The sequence below is a fragment of the Lontra canadensis genome, unplaced genomic scaffold, assembly GCF_010015895.1.
Source record: "Lontra canadensis isolate GAN:19392208 unplaced genomic scaffold, GSC_riverotter_1.0 scaffold13, whole genome shotgun sequence".
NCBI lineage: Eukaryota > Metazoa > Chordata > Mammalia > Carnivora > Mustelidae > Lontra > Lontra canadensis.
In genome coordinates, this window is record NW_022631007.1 from 25,682,467 (window position 1) to 25,707,523 (window position 25,057).

A 25,057-nucleotide genomic window follows, 5' to 3' on the forward strand; every position below is an offset into this window, starting at 1 on the left:
GCATTAAAATTTGGTTTTCTCTACTAGTATATATTTAAAAAATATAGGTGCCTTTTACTAATGAAGTACATCAAAGCACATTAGGTTCTGTGTTTTGTGAGAACTAGGCAATTTATAAATGCTATTCACATTTAATTAGTAGTCATTTCTTCTCCATAAGCATATTTACTCGGATCTCTTGTTCCTACGGCAACCCAGTGAGTACTACAGCTACAAGAACAGCCTAGACTAACCTAAAAAAGGATGGAGATTAATGAGCGAGCTCAATATTAAGACTATAATGCAAAAGACCGAGCAATAAGATTGGTGAGAGGAGCATTACAAAGAAGCCTCAAATAAAAATCTCTTATTTCAAGGGGCCTATTTATAGAGGGCAGACTTATTTATTCAGGAGTGCCTATAGGATACAGCCAGTATGAGAGATGACTCATTTAGGGCTAAGTTCTGCTTAATTGGCTATCCACTCAGGTACGCTCAAACACATATACATACATATACACACGCATGTGTATAATTATCATCTGCTTAGCACACTTATTAACGGGCTCTATAAACAATATCACAAGCAGTTGTGCTCATGGATGTTTCTCCTAAATGCTGCACTTGTTTAAAAATAGGAAGTCTTTAAAAGTAGCCTTGATGTGAGATGAAGTCATGAAACATTTAGTGAAAAATGATTCTTAAATCTAAATGTTTACGTTATGTTAAGGCTAATTTTCTGAGTAGCTTTTTATTCCAGTTCCGTGACACAACTCTTATTAAGGGGGTCACTTAAAAATAAATAAAGGAGCACTGTTAATGGTACCAGGGCAAAAAGGAAAGGGGAATCGAAATTCTGCATATTCTCCTAAATCCTGCTTCCAAGTAGACAGCCCTTAATTCAGATTTAGGGGGGAGAAGGTAGGTGTAAGGCACTTCACCCTCAATCTGCTTCTTTACACAAAGTCATACAATTGTAGTATAATTCCTACAAGAGACAAATTAGAAATAATCAAAAATTATTTGAACTTGAGACAAAAATAAGACCTGACTAAAAAACAAAACAAAAACAAACAAAGAAGAAAAGCACCAAACTCTTGGAGTCAAACTAACTTTGCTTTGCACATTGTGGATGACTGGCTAAAAATCCCTGCATCTAAAAACTCATTATGTCTCAAAACAGTGTGTGAGAGAAACACAGAACAGGAAGAGGGACAAACTAGAAAAAATATAATCCTTATCACCCAATCTTACGTTGTACAAGTGACAGTTTCTTTTCAGAGCTGAGAGGTTCGTTCTTGTTACAACAACAGAGAGGCAAGAGCATCGTTATCACGCCTCCAAATTACCCTGCTTAGTGGCAAAAAGTAAAAGTGATTCCTTCTGACCTTTCTACATTGCTTCATTAAGTCTAACTTGCAAGCAACAAGTAAAAATGAGAAGCTTTCTGCAGCCCCCTCTGATAGAATTGATTAAAAGTAGCTGCTTAGCATCTGCCCAGGAGACCCTGGCTACCGCTCACGTGCTAAATGAAGGTAAATTCAGTGTGTGGCAAGAAATGCTTGCTATACAGTCACTAATATTCATTTCCGTTCAACCAGGGCATTTCAGTTTTGTTCCTTTTTTGATCTAGAGGGATAGCTGCGGATGTAAAACAGTTTGCATGCCTTGTCCTGAATTATCCGTCAATAATGAAATTATTTTCCGTGGCTGTATAAATAAGAAAAGGAAATAATATTTTATCAAGATTAATCTGTGTAAGTATTAATGGTCAGCCAAGCCTGTGGTCTCCAATTCAGTTCTATGATATATCAGTCCTCTTTGAAGAATACATAATAGCTTCTACCTGTAGTTTTCCTTTGTGGAAATGTGCCTTTACCAGCAACTATTGTCTATGCGGGGAATTAATTATATTCAACAATTAAATCGCAAGGCATTTGTCTCCCAGATAATCTATGAATCTGAGTTCAGCATTTCTATAGGTACTTTTATGCCTCTATGGCGACTATTTTAATACCAAGGAACACGGCAACTTAAATGCCATTCCCTGGGTTTTATTAAAAAGCAATATAGGAAAGTAAATAGGGCAAATATCAACAACAAAGAACCCCTACTTTGAGTCAAACAATAAATGCAAATAGAAGAACTACACCAGAGAAGAGAGCTGGGGGGTGAACACTGTGGTCTGAGTATTCCTTCCTGAAAACGCTCACCAGCTAGTTTTAGGCAAGAATATTCTGTATCTTAAAAAAAAAAAAAAATCATAATCGTCCATCAGTGAATCCTCTTCACTCAGCTTCCCAGGTAGAATTAAAACGCAGTCCCAGAGGCACCAGGACATGAAAACTGAACCCTCTTGCTGAAGATAATCAGCCCAGAAGAGCAGCTAACTTCTTAAATAACCACAATTAAATTTCACACACTCTCTTCTCCCTTCCTGGTTTTCAAACGTAGGGTTATTTATCAGAGAAGAAAAATTGGAGGCTGCGTCTTCAGAAGGCAGCCAGGCACTCCTAACCTAATTAGCGTTAGCCACCCCTGAAAATAAATCCCCTGAATCCTGCAGCTCCAAAGTCACTCCCCCGCCCCATACTCCTCCACAGGCACAAGCACTGGGCCAGAGTAACCTTTCGCCTTGACCTCCAGCAAAATGCACTAAAGGGGGCATTTGCCATCGCCATCCGGGAAATCAGGTAAAACAACACGAAGGCGTGCGTGTGTGTGTGCGTGTATGTGTGTGTGTGTGTGTGTGTGTGCGCGCGTGCGCGCGCGTTGGGGGTGGGGGTGGTGCAAACGATTTGCTTTGTCCGTATTTAAACTTCTTGCCCACAACACCACAAAATACGCGCCCCCCGCCCGCCCCCCTAAGCTGCCTGAGCCCTTAAGCCTCCGTGCTCAAACAGAAGGCTCAGAGAAGAATGGAGATTTGCAGATCTGATAATGAGCCAGTTAATGACATAAATGATACCTCAAGAACCTCACTAAACCATCCAGGTCCTACAATTTAATCTGTAATAAATACTCCTGCATCATTGCGAGATGGCTGCTCATAATGGCAAATGAAATATGCTGGTATGATAGGTACAATAAATCTGGATTTTCCTATGGTTCCCTCAGGCTAGAACAATATGTAACCACAGTGCGCACTGTCAGGATGAGCAGATCTCAAAGCCATCATAAAATCTAAATGGGGACTAATTAGGAGGCCCTTCCCTTCCAGAGTTACTATTTCTATTGACATTTTCCATGCATGAGCCCCTCCATAACATCATAAGTCACCAAGATAAGAACTCCCTAGATTATAGGGAAAAAGCTTTAATGGAGAAGTTGAACTCAAAGGCGATGCATAAATTTTCCTTTTGATACTATGGGAAGTCTATGTTCAGTACTTTCTTTACAAACTTTCAAGCCAGGAGCAGGGTACTTTTTAATCCCCCTGCACGCTTCCCTTTAGCCCGCTGGTCCCAGTCTCTCTGCACCCAGAGCACGAGTGTTAGGTGGCGCCCAGGGAGGATATTAAAACCAAGTGGGCCGCTTGTAAAACTGCTGGCACTGAGTCAGGAGAGCCGGGAAGTGCACTGCGCAAGCTGGCATCTGATTCAGGGCCTTTTGGCTTGAAGGTTGGGATTTTCCAAAAGGTCACTGAAGATTAGGCTTTCCCAAGGCCCTTCCAATCAGGAAGGGAGCAGATTTCTTCAAACAGGCCCTTTCCATGCAAGGAAGTGAGTTAACTCTTTTGATAAGCCAGGATGCCACAGGTCCTTGGGGAAGGGTGAGCTGTGGCACCTCCTTGTGTTGCGGGTGTGTGTGTTGGGGGGTGGGGTTGGGAATGAGATCTCTAGGCACTCTGAAATGGCAAAGTGGTGGTGAAAAACCAGGGCATTCCTGTCAGATGAACCTTCTCTTTAGTCACCAACCACGGATATGACAAGTTATTTAAGTTTTCTGAGAAACAAAATCCTCAGTTAAAGTGGCAGTAAAAATAACTCATCCTATAGGGATGTTGGAAGGGTTCAAAAGCATGTGTCTAATTTAAAAAAAAAAAAAGCTATGGATATTAGTATGAAATATATTATTTCATTTCAAAGGAATAAAATTAGGAAAATACCATGAAAAGGGGGTATGCAACCCAGTATTCTCTTCTCTGAATCTTTGTTTTATACAAGAGGAAAAGCCAAAGAATTTGGGGGGGGGTGTAGTTGTGATCCAAGCTTATAAAATATAAGTCCTGGATTAAAGTCCTAGTTCAATTCTTAGTTTAATTACTTGCAAGTGTTATCTGTCTTTTGTTCAAGTGGTTTTGGTTACTGAATAATGAGTTCAGGGCCAAGCCCCACCACTGAACTATCCTGGAGCAAGTTAGCCCTGCAATTTCATAATAGCTGAGGTTTGGAGCTCTAAGTTGTCCTCAAACATTTTCTATCTAGAGTGTGGGTCCTGCAACCAAGACCACCTATGTCTGTGCATAAAAAGCGAGTAACATATAGATATCTATCATGGGATACCAAATTGCCTATACTACCTATTGATTTAGCCACTAGGGAATATATACATTTCTGTTCTTGAATATTTTCTACTCAATGTAGTAGATCAAACATTCTCTGATAGACATCTGATGAATGGTTTTAACTGCAAATACTTTCAGTCGAGTTTAAGGCTAAACTGATGGTTTTGTTTGTACATCCATTTATTTTAAATTTTTGTGTAAACTTCTTTACATTCTATTCTTCCAGGGGGCTGAGTTTGTATTTTATTATTTTAATGGTTTGTTTTTTGGGAATTGGGCTTGTAGAAACTCTGGAGAACTCATTTCATTTGTTTGTCTTAGCTACGAAAATGCAGCTCTTATCAGTTAATATTGAAAATTGTGAAAGTGTCCTCAAGATGTTTATATTTTTATAGAAAATGCTATGATTACCTGCAAACATAAGGACATCAATATAATGAAGATAAAATATATTTCAAAGCCTATATAGCCCTCAAACTTTGTAGTCTTTTGTGAAGTTATAACATATAAATTCTATTTAAAATATTTAAGAAGTACAAGTTAGATTATGTTAGAACCTAACTTATAATTGTCTTTGTAAGACTATTTATCATAATTTTACTGATGCACTCACCTTCTTGTTTCTTCTCTTATCAACAATACTAAAATAATTTTGATAAAAGCACTGTATACACTGAATTCTATACTGAAGCCACCACTAAAAAAGAAAGAAATAATAATAACAAAAGCAGCAAAAATTCATGGTATCATTGGACTTGTTATTCCACTACATTCTTAGTTTAGGTGGTGAGAGAAAACACTACTTAACACTAATAATTTTCAGACTTCATGTTCTTGGGCCCCAGTCAGGCTATTTAGGGTGTAGGACCAGCTGTATGGTTGAAATGTTCTCTTACAAGATTCAGACAGGTAAAAGGAGCCCGAAGATCATGTGAACTGAGAGGTTCTGTCATAGCCCAGAATTTTGAATTGAAAATTATCTTAGAATTGAAAATTACCTCCCAGCTTCCCATACCCCTGTCTTCATGGGGCTTCTGAGATACTGATTAGGTTAGTTCTCATTGACTCAGAGTTGATCCAAGGTTTAGGTGTTTAGAGTTACAGTTCATTCACTCAAAAAATGTATTTTATGTCTCTTCTGGGTCAAACACTATTTTGGGTGATACACCAGGTACAAAAGAGGCAAAACCTCTGTCTTCATGGAGATTATGTTCTATCACAGGAGAAAGACAATAAATAAATATGCAGGTAAATTTATAATATGTTGGATGGTGATAATGAATTGGAGTGAAAGCCTGTAAAACATGAGGGAGTCAGCCCTATGGGTATTGGGAAGCAAAGTCTTTCAAACAGAGGGAACAGCAAGTGCAAATGTCCTGAGGTGGAGCCATACATGAGGTCTTTAAAGAAAAGCCAGAAGTTTGATATAGCTGGAGAGAAGGGACAGCAACAGGAGAGATGACATCTCTTGACAGCAACAGGAGAGAAGGTCAAAAAGGTGGCAACTGGCCAGCTGTAGTAAGGCCCAGTGAGCCTTTGTAACAGTGTTGACCTTTATTTTGAGTGAGATGGAAAGCCTTTGAGCAGAGGAGTGATGGGATCCGATTTACATTTTTGAACTATCACTCTGACCTCTATATCAAAATTAGCCTGGAATGGATGGGAAGGGGAGGGTGGGCAGGCAGGATAGAAGTGGCAAGACCAGTAAGGAAGCTACAGTGGTAATCCAGGGGGAGAAAGAGGCAGGGAGAGGCTCAGAGGAGGGTGGCACAGCTTGGGGAAGTGGTCAAATCTGGGATATATTTTGAAGGCACAATAAATAGAATTTACTAAAGAATTGGATCTTCATGTGAGTGAAAGGTGAGAATGAGAGATGGAAGGATTAAATGTCCTTTAACATTTCTATTTTATAATAAAGAGTGATCATATCCTCATACCAATATAGGAGACAAAGTGATCATTTTATTATGCTATGTTATCCTATCATTCAATAGACTCAACAGATGCTGATTGAAAACCTGCCCTGCACCAGGCTCATTGCTGGGAATATAATGGTGAAAAAGGCCAGCAAGCACTCTTATCTCTGAGCTCACATTTTAGTGGGAGTGGAGGAGGAGGAGGAGGAGAAAAAGGAAGAGAAGAAGATAAAAAAGTAATTAAAAAATAAAGAAGAGTGTAATATTTTCTGTGATAATACTAGCAAGGTTGATATGCTTAAGAGAAATACTAACAGTCGTCAATAATCTTTATGTTCACTTTTTTTGGTAATGACCTCTAAAAAGAATATTGCTTCCGAGACTTTGGTTCACACCTAAGTTATTTATTTATTTATTTATTTTTTTACTGATTATGTGGCATTGAACCTTGATAAAATCAGGATTCCAGACCCATGGAGAGATGGAAAAATAACATAGAGTCAAAAATGAATGTGAAATATCTATTGTATAGGCAAAGAAAGTACCCAAATCTAAGAAGAAGTAGGAAAAAACCCGACTTGCATGGCAGTAATACAAAATTCCATTAAGTTCTTGTTTTAGTCTTCATTTGAAGCTAAGGAAAAATAATTTACTGCTAATTATGAGGATGGCAACTCTCAATGAAAGTTTTTGTTTTCTAAATTAAAAGTGTGTTTTGCCAAACTCAGTAATTGAGATGATGAAATTGACTTTGGAAGTTTAGAATATTTGCTTAGCCTAAATTCATTAGATAATTGCTTCACAGCTTCTTTGGATGATCTTATTTATTCTCATAATTGTAGCTACCATACAGACAACATTGAAATCTGTATTTTTAGCTCTGAGAACCCACTGAGCTTCTGGCTCATGGACCTACATGTTGGCTGAACACATCTACCAGGATGACACAGAAGTACTTCAAAGTCTGTAGGTCATCAGATTGCCACTTTTATGTCTTTCCAAATTCATTTAGCTATTTGTTACATTTGACTTTTTCCTCTCATTCAATCATCCAATTATCAAGCCAGAAACAAGGGAGCCATACTCATCTCCTCTCCCTTCTTCACCATTTATACACAAGACTAAATCTTGACTGCTCCATTTCAGTCAACATAGCCTGGGTTATGCTGTAGCTATGAATGACACCAGAAGTCTTCTGCATTAGGCTCCTTGTGAAGATTCAGCTTTCCATCCATCATTGCTCTTGTAAGATCTTCGTCTATGCATATACCTCTACAAACATCCTGGCAGAGGACAGAACAATGATGGGTCACACCGAGCCTCTCCCATCGTCTAGCCCAGAAGTGACATCTGTTCTTCCCACCTACAGCATATTGGCCAGAACTAATCTTATGGCACCACCCCACAAGAGGAGACCCTAAAACTGCAGAGTGCCATGTACCCCAAAGCACAGGTGAGCATGCTTACCCTACCTTCTAAACATCTTAATATGTTTCTCTAGGCTTACAGTACCTCAGGGTCTCCCATTATCTATGGGATGCTCTTTTGTGCCCATCTCTCCACCCAGTGATGGGGTGGTTCATGCAAATGTAAATTTGCCTAACATGCTCTTCCCTCTTCTCTTCCTACCTAACACATACTGATCCTCAGGATGGAGTGCGGGCCTCCTTTTCTCCAGAAGGCATCTCTGATCCTAAGGGTAAGCCACCCATGATTCCTTCATGCCCCTGAAGTTGTTGGCACTTAACACGTTATTGGATCAAGTTAGTTTTTATACAGCTGTCAAACTTAAAACCCTGGATGAAAAGTTCCTCAGGGACAGATACATGTGTTCTCACCTTCATATCCTTAGCAGTGCCTGATAGGCAGTAGACTTTTATAAATGATTGTCAAATTAAACTATCACTTAGGTCCTACTACCTCATCTGGAATCTGAATAGCATATATAGTATTTGGATATGCTGCAAATAGTAACAGGCTTAATAGAACTTGTGTGGCTTAGGTAAGAGGAAAGGGCTTAGTTTTCTCACTAATTGGAGCACAACAGGTGAATCTTACCTAACTAATTTTGCTCTTTTTTTTTTTTTTTTTTCAGTAGTCTCTAGACTGAAATCTAGTCTTGGGGGAGGCGTAGAGCCAGAATCCCAGTTCACTCTGTCTCATTAACCTTCCATTTGAAAATGTGTGGGTGGCATCTTTCTGTAGTAATTTGTTTTAGAAAAGAATTTCTGAACTACAAATTGCTGGCTGAAATACTATATCATACTTATAGTCTAGATGTGGGAATCTAGAAACAATATGTGAAAAAGCAAGTGAACTCACAGTAAAACCCACCCAAGGATATGCCAAATATACATACTCAGGCAAAAATGTCAAAATTAAAAATCAACCAAATAAAGACTGCTGGGCCTCTTTGGTTAAAGTCATCTTCTTTGAATTCATAAAATATTGGTATATTTGATTGATCCAAGTATTTGTGTGTGGGTTTTTTGATCCAGGTATTTGTTGAACAAATATTTATTAACCAGGCAACTGTGTATATGATGGAGATATTCAAATATATTAATAGTTTATAAAATAAATGTAGATGGATAAATTTGTTTTGAGTATGCCTCACTTCATTGTTGATATAAGGAGATGATTGGAATTGATGATACATATGATTTAATTTTATCTTAGGAATCTTTGATTGGGTTACATAGGCATGAGGGTACAATATAATACATTGGACAAGTTGCAGATTTAGAAAGATCAGTAAAGAATTTCATGAAATTAAAATATATATATATATTCATAAAAGATTAGAAGGCTTAGATTCAAGTAATAATGATAGCTAATGCTTATTGAAATGAAAAAATATGACTGTGTACTAGTCATCAGTCTGTGCACTTTAGATGTATTTACTTGTTGAAACTATACAACATCACCATCAAGTGGATACTGGTCTTATCCCCATTTTACAGATGAAGACACTGAGGCTCAGAGAAGTTAAGTAATTTAACTAGGGTCACAAGCTAGCTAGTGGAAATGCATAATTTGAAGTAGACAGTCTGCTCCCAGGGCCCAAGCTACGAACAAATGTAATATTCTGACTTATTCTTATTCTGTGGGGCTTCTTTTCCTTCTGATTGCCAAACAATGTTTATTGATTTTTCTCTCAAGTCATCTCTTGCTATTGAATTATAAATATTTAAGAACTACTTTAAATTTTGTGATAAAATAGCTATTTGATATACTATTCTTAAGGAAAAAAAGCACTGGTCACATCAAAAGTGTGTAGGAATTAGTACTCAACTCTAAATTACTTTTGCTCAAGGGTCTTTTTTCTGGGGATGAAGTTTTATTCTCCGTTTGGGTCAAATTTATATTATTTCAGTTTGTAAGTTAATTTTTTTTTTCTTTAGATGGCCTACAGTATCTTCTCTAAATGACAGCCATCAGGCCCTCTGAATATGGCCTTCTGATGATTAACCTTTGGGATGCCTAAGGTCATCCTGATAGAAGGTTTAATAGTTTAAAATGTAAATCTGGTCATCAGGGATGTTCAAGTAGATAATCATCACTTCTCAAAATAATGATTCACGTGGAAAATTTTTTTTTCTCTTATAAAGTACTACATTTCTCCTCTCTCCAGTTTTATTGTTGGGATTGGTTGAATATCATTTGATATATATATTATATACATACACACACACACACATTGATTTCCAGCAATGATACTATAAATACAAGCTTTTGAAATCTGCTCACTTACAAGAATCAACCAAAGTAATTTTTTGAGGAGTAAGATGAGAGTTGGTGTACTAGCAAAAAAAAAAAAAAGAAAAAAAAAGATTAGATAATGTTTCTTTAGCAAACATCACCAAATTTCAATGGCTTCACACTATCGTGATTTATTTTTCAATCACACTATATACCTAACCAACTTTTTGTCTATACCTGATAGTAGAAGGGGGAGACTGCTCAAGACTGAGACAGACATATTTCATCCTAATACATGCTTCAGCAAATACCCTGTGAAGGAAAAGAACATTTGAGTGGTGCACTGGATGTTAAAAGTTCTGCTTGAAAAAATAGCCATCACTCCCTTGTTCAATACGTTTGTCCAAAGAGGTCACTTGGAGAAGCCTAAAGTTCAAAGAAGAGTTTTTAAAAAGTACAATTGTGCCATAGCACTGAAAGAAAGGGAGCTGGAAATATTTGGTAAATAGCTGTCAACTGTCGTGACTACCACAGACCTAGTAGAGTTTTATCCACTGTTTCTGGCCCATTAAAAAAAAAAATCTCAATACATGAATGCCAAAATAAATGTGCAGAACTGCCCCCGCCCCAAAACAAAACAAGATCTAAGCAAAAATTCCTTGAAAGAAACAAAGAAGAAAAAAATTACAAAGAAAGAAACAGGAAAAAGTAGAAAGCAAAAAAAAAAAAAAAAATCAGAAATAAAGGCAAACATATTAACTTGCAACATTTTTAATTATATATATTCTTGAATTTCATTTTATTTTTTTCAGTGTTCCAAAATTCATTGTTTATGCACCATACCCAGTGCTCCATGCAATGCATGCTCTTTGTAATACCCACCACCAGGCTTACCTTACCTCCACCTCTTCCCCTCCAAAACCCTCAGTTCGTTTCTCAGAGTCCAGAGTCACTCATGGTTTGTCCCTGCCTCCGATTTCCCCCATCTCACTTCTCTTCTCCATCTCCCAATGTCTTCCGTGTTATTCCTTATGATCCACAAGTAAGTGAAACCATATGATAATTGATTCTTTCTGCTTGACTTATTTCACTCAGCATAATCTCTTCCAGTCCTGTCCATGTTGATACAAAAGTTGGGTATTTATCCTTTCTGATTGGAGGCATAATACTCCATTGTATATATGGACCATATCTTCTTTATCCATTTGTCTATTGAAGGGCATCTTGGCTCTTTCCACAGTTTTGGCGACTGTGGCCGTTGCTGCTACGAACATTGGGGTACAGATGGCCCTTCTTTTCACTACATCTTTATCTTTGGAGTAAATACCCAGTAATGCAATTGCAGGGTCATAGGGAATCTCTATTTTTAATTTCTTAAGGAATCTCCACACTGTTTTCCAAAGTGGTGCACCAACTTGCATTCTCACCAACAGTGTAAGAAGGTTGCCCTTTCTCTACATCCTCTCCAACACTTGTTACGAGCTTACTGTCTTGCTAATTTTGGCCATTCTAACTGATATAAGGTGGTAAATTATATATATAGATATCTATATATATACATATATCTATATATATTAAAAATTTTATTTATTTATTTGACAGAGAGAGATCACAAGTGGACAGAAAGGCAGGCAGAGAGAGAGAGAAAGAGAGAAGGAAGCAGGCTCCCTGCTGAGCAGAGAGCCCGATGTGGGACTCGATCCCAGGACCCTGAGATCATGACCTGAGCCAAAGGCAGCAGCTTAACCCACTGAGCCACCCAGGTGCCCTGGTAAATTATATTTTTAAACTAAGAGAAAAGATTATCATTGGGATGGATTTAAACATATAGATACACAATTAAAATTACTATGGGGATGCCTGGGTGGCTCAGTAAGTTAAGTGGCTGCCCTCAGCTCAGGTCATGATCCCAGGGTCCTGGGATTGAGTCCCGCATTAGGCTCCTTGCTCACTGGGGAGCCAGCTTCTCTCTCTGCCTCTGCCTGCCACTCTGCCTGCTTGTGCTCTCTTTCTCTCTCTCTGACAAATAAATAAAATCTTAAAAAAATACTATGGATATTAAAATAAGCAGATATATGCTCTTATAAGTTACACACTGAAAGTAAGAATATATTTTTCATAGAAATACTTAGAAAAAGATGTCACACAAAGATATTGACATTGTATAACCTAGTAATGTTGTATTTTGATTAGACAAATTAAAATTTAAGGCAAAAAACATTACCAGACATAAATGTATTGCTTCCTAATGATAAACACTTTAACTCAGTAGGAGGAGATACCTTACATGAATTTAGTAAGAGTCACAAACTGTATCTAGCAAATAAATGATAAACTACAAGAAAAAAGTGACATAATGCAAAGTAATTCTCCTCTCTCAGTTATCTATAGATTCAGTAGACAAAAATTAGTAATGATAAAGAAAATTTGAATAGCATAGTAAATAAGCTCAATCTATGTAGAACATTAAATTTCAAAAATTGGAGGACATGCTTGCTTTTAAAGCTCATACTGAATATCAGTAATAACTGACCATCATAAAACAAACCTCAGTAAATTTTAAAGCACTGTTATTCAAACTTCATCACCACAAGACAAATAAGTTATAACAAAAATATATAATAACTAAATAATTAAATATTTTAAATTTTATTATCTCCAAATAATTTATGGACCAAAAAAAACCTGTAATGGATCAAAAAGAAACTGTAATGGAAATTAGAAAATAATCAGAATTGAATGTTAAGATAACCTTGCTATTATCACTACTTTTGTGTCAGTAAGGAAGATGAATGGGCTGTATATTGATTTAAATACTTACATAAGGACAAAAGAAAGGTTGAAAATCAAAATTAAGTAACTAACTTTAGAAATAGTAAAAGAAAACCTTAAAAAAGAACAAATGAACTAAAGGAAGGAAATCATAGTAATAATAGGATACAGTAGAACAATAAAATAGAAAGTTCAGTATAGTCCAAATAAAGTTTTTTGAGAAAAATAAAATTATTAAACACTGATAAAGATTGATTTAAAAAAGACATCAGAAACATTAAGGAAAATTTTTGATAAAGTTGCAGATGTAGCAGACATTAAAATATAACAAGAGAATGTTATGATCAGCTTTGTGGAAATAAATTTTAAAGTTTAGATAAAATGGGCAAATTCCCTAAAGATCTAACTAAACAAACTTATACAATAAGTTCTACAACTTTAAATAATCAACAGTCATTTTTTCCTCAAAGTAGAAAAAAAAAGTCCCAATTTATAACTGAGGTTCTACACATACTCAAGAAACAGATCATTAAAATCTAACAAAACATCCTCCAGAGAATAAAAAAATAGAACCACTCCAAAATTCACTTTATGAGTTTAATGTAACTTTGACACAAAAAACCAGACAAGAAAAGTAAAAGAAAAATTATTAGTTAATATAATTTATGAAAATAGATTATATTAACAAAATATTAGCAAAATAAAATCAGCCATCCATCAAAAACATACTACATCATGGCTAAATGGGTTTCCTCAGGAATGCCTGACTTGTTTAATGTTAGAAAAACTACAAATGTAATCAAATTATATAAGTAAATCAAGAAACATTATTTCTTAGATGCAGAAACAGGATGTAATAAAATTCAATACTGATTCATGACATTAAAATTTTTTTAGAACATTAGGAATATGTGGGAATATTATAGTATCTATAGAAAACTTTATAGTAAATATAATTGATAATAAAAATTTAATACCAATAAGAGGAAAATAATGCCTCTTACCACCATTTATTTTCAATCTTTTCCTGAATTAATAGAATAAAATAATAAGAAGTACGATTCCATGGAATAGTAAATTAAAACTCATATGTAGATGACATGGTTGTTGAAATAGAATATCAAAAGGAATGTAGAGATAACTAGGATTATTAAGAGCTTAGCAAATTTAATGAATTCAAGATGAAAACTCAATTGTATTTTTATACACTGGCAACAACCATTAATAAATGCAACATTATTTTAAAACATTTATTTTGTACACAAAAGAATAAAGTATCTAGGAACAAATACAATAAAAGATATACAAACCATTATGAAGACCATTATAAAAATTTAGTGAAAGACATGAAAGTAAACCAATAAATTGAAAGATATACCATATTCATGGATTGAGTGATTTAGAAGCTTAAAGATGTGTCATTTTGTCCACAAATTCATTTATGGATGCAATGCATTTCCAGGCAAAAATACAGGGTTCTGCGTGTGAGTGTGTGTAGATTGAAAAGTTGAATTTAAAATTTAGTGGAAGAGCAAAGGACCAAGAAGAGTAAGGATAATATAGTGTGGAAAACTTTGCTAAGACAGTTAGAACAATGAGGAATTATATTTGAATTGACAAATCATTAATGGAACAGAATAGCGGTCCAAAATATGATCCACATATATATGGAATCTTACTATATGACAGAACTGGCATTGAAGATAAATGGGTTAATAAATGATAGAATGAAAATCTTTTATTCATGTATAAAAATAGACTGAATTCCCATTTCATACCATACACAAATAAATGCCAGATAAATTAAAAATTTAAACATGAAATAAAAAGTTCAAAACTTAAAAAATATATTCTTGTATTTGGATATCCTTATAATATTGAGTTAGGGAAAGATTTCTTAAGTAAGACTCCAAGAGCATACTGCACAAGTGAAAAAAGAAATCATCTGCCACATTTGGAACTTTTGTTAATCAAAGAAAACAGATAAAAGATAAGCCATTTGTTATTTTGCAACACATGTATTGGATAATGTCTAGAATGTGCATACCCACATACTTATTTAGAATATATATATATGATCTTTCTGTAAATCAACAGAAAAAGATAAACAAGCTGAAAAAAAATAGGTGAATAATTAAACAAAAGAAAACCACATTTTTAAATGAATACATGTTAAGATTCTTGATACTAGTCACCAGAGGTATGCAAATTAAAACCACAATGAGGGGCACCTGGATGGCTCAGTTGGTTAAGCCCCCAACTCTTGATCTCAGCTCAGGTCTTAATCTTGGGGTTGTGAGTTCAAGTCCCACACTGGGGTTTGAAAAAAAGAAAACTCATTAGAATATCATTTAGTCCATGTCAGATTTGCAAAATTAAAAAATCAGACAATAAAAAATGTTGGAGAGAAAATAGAGCAATAAGAACTCATACACTGCTGGTGGCAATGTAAATCGTTCCAACCACTTAGGAAAATTATTGAACTCTGTTAAGGTTGAAAATCCACATATGTGGGCATCTGAGTGACTCAGTTGATTGAGTGTCCAACTCTTGATTTCAGCTCAGGTCACGATCTCAGAGTCGTGAGATGGAGCCCTGTGATGGGCTCTGCACACAGCATGGGATCTGCTTGAGAGTCTGTCCCTCTCCCTTATCCCCCCTTCATGCTTGCATGCTCTCTCTCAAACAAATAAATAAGTCTTAAAAAAAAGAGAGAGAGAGAGAAAACTCCACATACTTAATGACTGAGTGGTTGAGTAATTCCATTCCAAGGGATGTACTCTAGAGAACATCTTGCACATATGTACACAGAAATACTTCAAAAATTTCATAACAGCTTGTTTTAAAATAACAAGATCTGGAAATAATCTCATTGTTCATTGACAAGTAAGTTCAACAACAGCAATAACTTACATGCTGTAATGCTAAACAGAAGTAAAAAATAAATGAACTTTAGGTATATGGATGTACATAGATAATATTCATGATTGTACTATGATTGGAAGCACAAGAAAATTGTAGAAAAGTACATATATTTTAACATTTATGTGAAGCTCACAAAATTTCAAAACTGAACAGTATAGGCATCTCTCTTTTATAAATAATTTGAGCTGTATTTCTTTTACTTGCACTGAAAGGAGCCCTCATAGCATGTGGAAAGTGGGAAGGAAGAGGGGGGCATGAAAAGAGAGATCTGGAGGGCTTTCCATGAGGCAGGGAGCTGCTACAAAGGCTGTAGATGTAGATTTGTAGATGTTCAAAGGCTGGTGAGAGAGATAACCCAACAAAGTCAGAGACAGCAATGGGAGGTGTGAGAAAGGAAAGATGCTGAAGGCAAAGATGGTATGTCTCTGAAACCCGACTTGCCCCATTTCATAATTTTCCTGCAGCAAATGCATTCCACCTCTACTGATATTGTGGGAGGGCAGATAGTGGGGGTAGCAGTAGGAATAGGAGGGCAGTTTAGGGTTTTGTGAGAGTCTGGTTTTTGATCTTCATCGTTCTATAAGCAGAAGCCCATCTGTAAGAGCAGGAAGTGATCCTTTCTCAATGACAAGGTCCTCAGTCAAATCCTGCTCTAGTCTGAGAAAGGCACAACTGACAGAAGATACAGAGTTTGGAAAGAGTCCAGAAGCAATCAACAGAAATGATGAAATGGCTGAAAAATAGGACCTCTGAGGAAAGGTTAAAGGAACAGGGCTTTTTAGTCTAGAGAAGAGGAAGCCCAAGGGCAGTATAACTTTGGGAATATGAATGGTTATTATAAGGATGATGGAGACCAGCTGTTCTTTCTGATCACAAAGGATCCAGCTGCAGGAGGTGAGCTAAAACTGCAGCAAGAGCGGTTTATGCTAGTCAGAAGGAAGAACTTAACAGCATGTCTGAGAGTTAAATTTTATCTCCAGTTATTAAAATAACTTGAAACTGCCTTCACTAGAAGGCTTTCAGAACAGGATGGTATAGTTCTGGGGATATGATGAATTCTGTAGGTGCCTCCACCAATTTTTTGTTTATATTCTCTGTTTCCATGCTTAATTAAAAGTTTTGATTCCTACAGGCACCTGGGTGGCTTAGTCGGTTAAGCGTCAGACTTTCAATTTCAACTCTGGTGGTGATCTTGGTGTCCTGAGATAGAGCTCAGCACTTGTCTTGCATGGAACGTGCTTGGGATTCTCTCTCTCTCTCCCTCTGCCCCTCCCCCTGTTCACACATGTGCACAAGCATGCTCTCTCTGTCTCTCTAAGATTAATAATTTTTTTTGAAGTTTTGATTCCTAATAGTTACAGGAGGTAATTGGAGACTATGACACATTCTTAGTCCATACCTAGCACAATTGAAAGGAAGAGAGTTTAAATCTTATACAGTGTTTTTCTCAAACATTGTATTAAAAAAAAATCTGTGCTCATGAGATTTTTAAATGGTACCTGAAATTAAGGACAATTGTGACTTTAATAGAAACTTGTTTGTATAACGTTGAATAAAAAAATGATAAAATGCTGCTTTTGTTTGGAACTGATAGAATATTTTCCTTGGGAAAGCACAAAATAAAGGTCTTATAAAAGCACCCATTTCTCCTAATTTAAGGTATGTTAAAAAAAAATCCAACAGGGAAACATTTTATTCCAAGCAGGTAGTATTTAGGACTCTGGCATTTTCCATGTCAGAAACACATCATTTATTGTTTTTTTCTGTGGACTAGAAAAAATAATCTTAATCACATTTTTATACAGAGTATTCTAGGAATATTGTTAATGATTTGCATATCCATCCTGGACACTGATGAGATACTCTGGATGGTTTATGATATCTTGATAGATGCCCAATGTCCCACGTTGGGATATAAGAACTTGGAAGCATTGGAAATCCCCTACAAACCTGAGTTGAGACACTGGAAATCTCTTAGGGAACCTCAGAAAACACTATAGTCAAGGATATACTGTTGGTCTTGTGCCTTTGCTCTTTTGCAAGAATGGCATTTGATCATTGATTTGGTAGCAGGAGTGGACCTGTAAGAACAGGAAGGAATCCTTCTAAGTAAATTAGACAGTGGCAAGGGCTTCAATCACACATAATAAGAGCATAAGAAGAGTATAGCTACTTTTAAATATATAAGTGGCTTTGCCCTAGAAGAAACTTACCACCACCCATAAATTTTTTGTAAGTACCATATACAATACTCCACTCTATTTTTTTTTTTTTTGGTGGTATTAAGAAGTAGTATCAGGCTCCGCTCCTAAATTCACCCTTTCTGACTTACTTAATTATTGTTGCACACCTTTAAAGATCCATGGATAGTAAAACTTTATTCTTACTTTTTTTCCTTGAAGTGACACAAACTTCTATTTCTTTTTGCAAAACTTGTAATCAGGGGCCAGCTCTAGATTCTCCATTATTCAGCCAGATCTTGCAGACCTCAACCAAGGTTAGAACCCCCAGTCACACCCTGCTTTGCTTATTTTTCCCATCTGAGACAAGGGCTTAAACAACAGCTTAGATGGCATAAGGCAAATCTTCCTAGTGGTAAAGAGAAAGCCTTTGAAGAGATAATCAGATGTCTATGTTACTCTTTTCAAAATGGCAGTGTGATCTGTGTCTTGAGTTGATCTACTATTGTTACATCTGAGATTTGGAAGACTTGATCAGGTATGATATTTATGTTCAGGTAGGTGGAAGACTAGTGATTCTGGAGGCACCTGAAGGTGTAATCAGAGGCCAACAACTTCGAGAAGGGGTTACCAAGGCCTTAGCAAATTTAGTCAAGGCTTTACTTGAGTGTTTTACCAGGACACTCTGCAAACGAAAGATCAAGCGTAGTGCTAAACTGAGTACAACCGAAAATAAAGTTACTGTAAATGTCGGATGAGATAATTTTCTAATGTGCATGCTATAATAAGCATTAATTGAATTTTTTGCTATTATTATTATTATTACTATCACTTTTTACTATGGAATTCACTAGAGGATCTGGTAGGTTTGTTTTGAATACACCAAGTGGGCTATTTTTAGAGTTTCTTAAAAAGTTCTGAAGGGTAGACAGGTAAGCCTAGGATAGAATAACCAGGCAGTTTGGGTAAGAAATTACAATGCTTGGAGAAATCTATCCTTCTCGACTCAGTATGACTCACCCCAATGTTTAAAGGACCAGCATCCCCATAATCTCCTACACATCTTTGCAAAATGACATTTATTAGGCAAGTGGAATATCTTCTCCCAATAAAACCTGTTAAAGATTAGGATTTGAGAGCTTCACATAGTGGTTCAGAGTTAACAGTAGAGTGTAAGCAGTTAACCTAATCTTGAAGTTCCAAGTTAGAAAGATTAAAGATAGAAGGAAAATTAAAGATAGAGGGAAGCCCTTGGTAACAGATCTCAATTAAAACAGGAAAGTCTTATAAAATAATATTTTTCCACCTTGCAATGTGATCTTGATTTAGATCGCATGACACAGTGTAAGAAGGCTTCATGCTTAATCAGTTCTCATCTCATATGGACTCCAGGAAGGTGCTAGACTAACCGAATGTCTTCAAGGACTCGTGGGTAAAATCATAGCCACTATGTGTGACTTTTCTTGTGTGCTTATTTAATTTAATCTTCTTAACACCATTTAAGATGGGAATTATTACCCATACATATGGGGGGGAAAAAATCCTGCCTCAGAAAGATAAATTCCTTTGCTCCAGGTCATTCAGCTGATAGATGGGGATAGGGGGGTGGATTTAGGATTTAATTTTTTGTCAGTCTGAATCCAGGCTAGTGTTCTTTTTGGCATGACCTACTTCCTTACAAACTGACGTGGAAAGTTCATTTCTGAGGGATTCTGGCATTACCAAGTATTGGACGTGGATTCCTGTAATGTAACAGCCCCTCAATCTGCAAGAGTTTTATGCTGCATGATAGGAGACCTAGATCCTGATGTTTAATGACTTTCTGAAATCCCTACAGAGTACTTAAGACATGCTGACATCAGGAGTTGGTAGGATCCCTTTCACAACTGTGAATTGAGAGATATCCTTATACTTTCCTCCATTGTTGTGGGGCATTTAGATTTTCCCAAATATACTTGATTTCTTGCAGATATAGATGCTTTAACACGATACTAGGCAACAAAATAAAAAAAAATTCAAAGAATTAACTAAACACCTACTGACTTCTACATTTCAGTTAATTGAATAGAAGACCCTTACCTCCAAGAAGAGTGTTTAAGGCACTAGGGGTCCCTCTTTAGAAGCACAAAGTCTGGAATAATAAGGTGTTTTCTATAAAGGAACATAAAGATGAGGAAGTGGCTTGAATACAAGAATTGGAAGCTTGGATGCTTCTGGGACTTAGGGAGAGACCGGGCTACTGCTACTTGCACAATGTGTGTACACCCTTCAGTGAGATTATTTAGTAATAACTGTTCACTAATATCCAGATTCTAACAATAACCAAAGGAAAGATAAGGAGCTCAACCTTTAGGCAAAAGGTAGTTTTGTGTGGGAATAGAGAGTTTTGCAAATGCAAATACTCAAGAGAAATTCAGCAATTTTCAAATCTGTTGAAGCATTCGTCTTCTCCTTTAAATAATGACTTCAAAAGAGAAGTGCTAAGGTAGCATTATTATAGCTATTAATGAAGCAAACTCTTTAGAGGACAGAAGGCAAACTATAGCCTTGGCCCAGATGGGACCCTTGGCCTTTTTTCGTGTGCTGGGTGCTAAGAATGGTTTCTATATTTTTACAGACACACACACACACACACACACACACACACCCGAAGAGGAATATTTGACAGAAACTATATGTGGCCTACAAAACCTAAAATAGTTACTTTCTTGCCCTTTTCAGGTAAAGTTTGCTGACTTCTGCTGTATAGGGTATAAATATTACATTATATTTTGGAAAAAATGTGACATCTTTTTTTGTTAGCTACTTCTTGAGAAGTCTCATCTTTTTCTTTGATGCATTTTACAAACCTTTTACATAGAATTATGATGTAAAATAGTTCAGTAAAATAAATAAGGATTTGGGAAGATAACAAGTAAGGTAAAAAAATTAAATATACCTACCACCTTCCATATTCTTTCATGTTAAGTCTTATATTTATATATGTACACAAATCTTATTGTATTTCAATTAGTGTACTTATTTGTCAATGATGCTGATTTTATGCTTCAAATGTAATTAGACTTGTCAGGCATTTGGAGACTTCCTGTGATATTAAAAATAAGTAGAAATAAATTGACAAGTTTAGAAAATAGGAAATGATACTATTTTAAATGGGCCAATGAGGGGACCATTGAAGAAACTCCCATTATCCTCCCTAATTCAAGAGGTTTTTTTCCCTTTTTATGTTTGTGATTCTAATATAGATTTTTAAAAAAGAAATCCTAGTAGTTATTTTTATATAAAACATTGGCTATTAGTCGGCATCGGCTAGATTAATTCAAATCTCAGGGATGATGCATAACAAGTTGTTTCTAATCTTGTTACACGTCCAAAGGTGACTGGCAAGGGCAGTTGGGTGCTCTGTTCTGCAGCCCACCCACGTACTCCAACCATGCAGCCTCCAGTGTCTTGGTCAAGTGTGACCAATTACCGAGGCAGGGGAAGAAGAGGCAGACAAAAGAATTTTGAAAGGATTTTCCCCTGTCTCCACAAGTGACTCAGTTAATTTCCAGAGTTAGTTCAGCACAATGCCTAACTGCAGTTTCTGGGAACTAGTGTTTCTTGTGTCCTAGGAGGAGGAACACGAAATGTAGTTTGATGTACATTCTCTCTGCCATAGTATACAAAATTTTAAGTGAATTATGTGTGCCATCTACATGATTTGTATTTAACATGGACATTCTGGAAGAAAAGAAACATCTTCCAAGACTCAAGGGTGGTTTTCCTTGCCTACTACCAACTAAATTCAAGTAAATTTATTGTTTGTTTTGTTAAATCATGTGGAAGGGTCACAACAGTAGATTTTAATCCAGAAATAAGATTTTTGAGAAAATGAAAGTTAATAGTTTGAGAAGCATCACATTCTGGGCTCCTCACACAGAAAAGGCTAGTGTTGTCACTGTCCCAAAGAATCCTCTTTGGGAATGTTCCCATGACATGCCACTTGGGCCAATTATCTCCAGCAATAAGACTATACGACTTCCCATTTTCTATGTTGTCCAAAGCAAATGTAAGAATTTCTTACCTATTCTAAAGGCTGCTTCTGGAAATACTAGAAAATTGATGTGTTAATATTAGTTGGTATCAGTGACACAATATTTTATCCTTTTTCAAAAGTACATACATTTAAAAACTGGAATCTATGGTGGCACCTGGGTGACTCAGTCACTTAGGCATCAATCTCTTGATTTTGACTCAGACGTGATTTCAGGGTTGTGGAATCAAGCCCCACTTTGGGCTTCATGCTTGGCACAGAGTTTGAGTGTCCCTCTCCCCTGCTCCTCCCTCCTGCTCACTCGGTCTCTCAAATGAATAAAAAACTCAAAGATAAGTGAATAAATAAAATAAAAATAAAAAAATTTAAAAACCTTTTAAAGAACCTCTTGACTCTTATGAAGGAATGCCTCTTATCCAAAGTTAATTGTCTCTAATGGTAGGTTACGAGGCATGATCTCATTGTATGTTTACAGAGGAACAGTTAGAAAGTCTTTCCATAATGCTTGCTAAAATATTATTTGTTTTTAAAGTTTTGCCTTATTCTTTTATCTGAATATATTAGTCATTCATTCCTTTATTCAAATATTTATCCTCTTATTCATCAAATATCTGTTTCTCATATTCTCCACTGGGCGGTACTGGTAGCTGGAAATATAATATATAGTTATTATTTTCAGGTAAGTACTGGTTAGAAATGAGAGACTGAAATATAAAGATGTTGTTAAGTGCCTCTTTTTAAGTCACCTTTGTTGAGGTATAATTTATTTACAATAAGATGCACCCATTTTATTTTTTTTATATTTTATTTCTTTGCCAGAGTGACAGACCAAGCGAGAGAGCCTAAGCAGTTGACTGGCAGAGGATGAGGGAGAAGCAGGCTCCTGGCTGAGCAGAGAGACCAATATTGGACTCGATCCCAAGACCCTGGGATCATGACCTGAGCCAAAGGCAGACACTTAACCAACTGAGCCACAAAGGCTTCCCTAAAATGCAACCATTTTAAACATACATTAGTTTATAATTTTGACAAGTTTTATATATTCATGTAACCACCAGTACAGATAATATATAGAAGGTTTCCATCGCCTCAAAAAGTACCACATTTACTCCCACCCAATGCTGAGCCTGTACTCCCAGCAACTACTGATTTGCTTTCTGTCTCTGTAGATGAATTTTGCTGTTGTGATATTTCACATAGATGAATCATGCAGTAGATATTCTTTGGTGTCCTACTTCTTTTGCTCAGCCTAATGTTTTTTGAGATTCATCTATGTTGTGTGTCTCGGTAGTTTGTTCTATTTTATTATTGAATAATATTTCACTGTAAGATACGACACAGTTTTTTTATCTACTTACCTCTTGATGGACAATTGAATTGTTTCCAGTTTTATACAATAATGAATAAAGCTGCTGTGAATATTTATTTACCAGACTTTATGTAGATATGTTTGAATTTCTCTTCAGTATCAAACTGCAGCATCATGGTAAATGTATATTTAGCTTAAAAGAAATTGCCAATGTTCCATTCTGTGTGTGTGTGTGTGTGTGTGTGTGTGTCTTCTTTATCCATTCATCTATGAATGGACACTTGGACGGTTTCTTCCAAATCTTGGCTACTGTTAAATAATGCCACAGTAAACTTTAGGATGCATATATCTTTTTGAATTAGTGTTTTCATTTTATTTGGGTAAATACTCAGTAGTGGAATTATTGAATCATATGGTATTTACAACAACATAGATGGACCTGGAGTGTATTATGCTAAGTGAAATAAGTCAAACTGAGAAAGAAAAAAAAATATGATTTCACTTATATATGGAATCTAAAAAAAAAAAAAAAGAATAAACAAACAAAAAGGGGAATGAGACCTGTAACTACAGAAAACAAGCTGGTGATTGCCAGAGGGAAGGGGGTGGAAGGTGAATAAAAAGAGTAAAAAGGAAAGATACAGGCTTCCAGTTATGGGATGAATTAGTCATGGGAATAAAAGGCCCAGCATAGATAATAGAGCCAGTGATATGGTAATAGCGTTGTATGGTGACAGATGGTAGCTACACTTGTGGTGAGCACAGCATAAAGTATAGAGATTGAATTACTATGTTGGACACCTGCAATTAATGCAACATTGTATGTAAACCATACTCAAATAAAAAAATGAAAAGAAACTGCCAAAATGACTTCCAAAAAGTATCATTCTGTATTTTCACAAGAAATACAGGACAATTCTTTTAGATACATATTTTTGCCAACACTTGATATAGTCAATTGTTTTCATTTTGAGCATTTTAGTCACTATATAGTGGCACCTGATTATGATTTTAAGTTGCCTTTCCCTAAAGACAATTGATGGTGAACATCTTTTCATTTCTTTATTAGTCATTTGTGTAACTTCTCTGAAAAGTAATTTTAGATGTTTTGCTAATTGTTTACTTAATATTGAGTTGTAGGAGTTTCTATATACCTTTGGTCTCAAGTTCTTTGTTATCTCATATAATACAAATAATTTCTGCAAGTGTGTGGTTTGCCTTTTTATTTTATTAATGATGTTTTTCAACAATCAGAAGTTTTTAAATTTTTATGAGTTAATAATTTTCTTTTTCTTTTATGGTGCATGATTTTAGAGTCTATTCTAGGAAATCTTTGCCTACTCTCAAGTCAGGAAGGTTTACTCTTCTGTTTTCTCCTATATGTTTAATAGATTTAGCGTTTACATTTAGGTCAATTACAAATTAATTTTTGTGTGTGATGTGAGGCAATATGATATTTCTTTTTTTTCAAGTAGATATCTAATTGTTCTAGCAAAATTTGTTGAAAAAACACTCTCCATTGATAATCTTCTCACCATTGTTACAAATCAATTGACCGTATATCTGTAGTATATTTCTGAACTTTCTATTCTTCTCCATTGATTTACATTATTATTATATACTTCTAATTCCACCAATAACACATTGTCTTGATTACTATAGCTTTATGTTTTGAAATTTGATAATGTGTCTCTTAATTTTGTTTTTCAGAAATATTTTGACTAGTTTAAG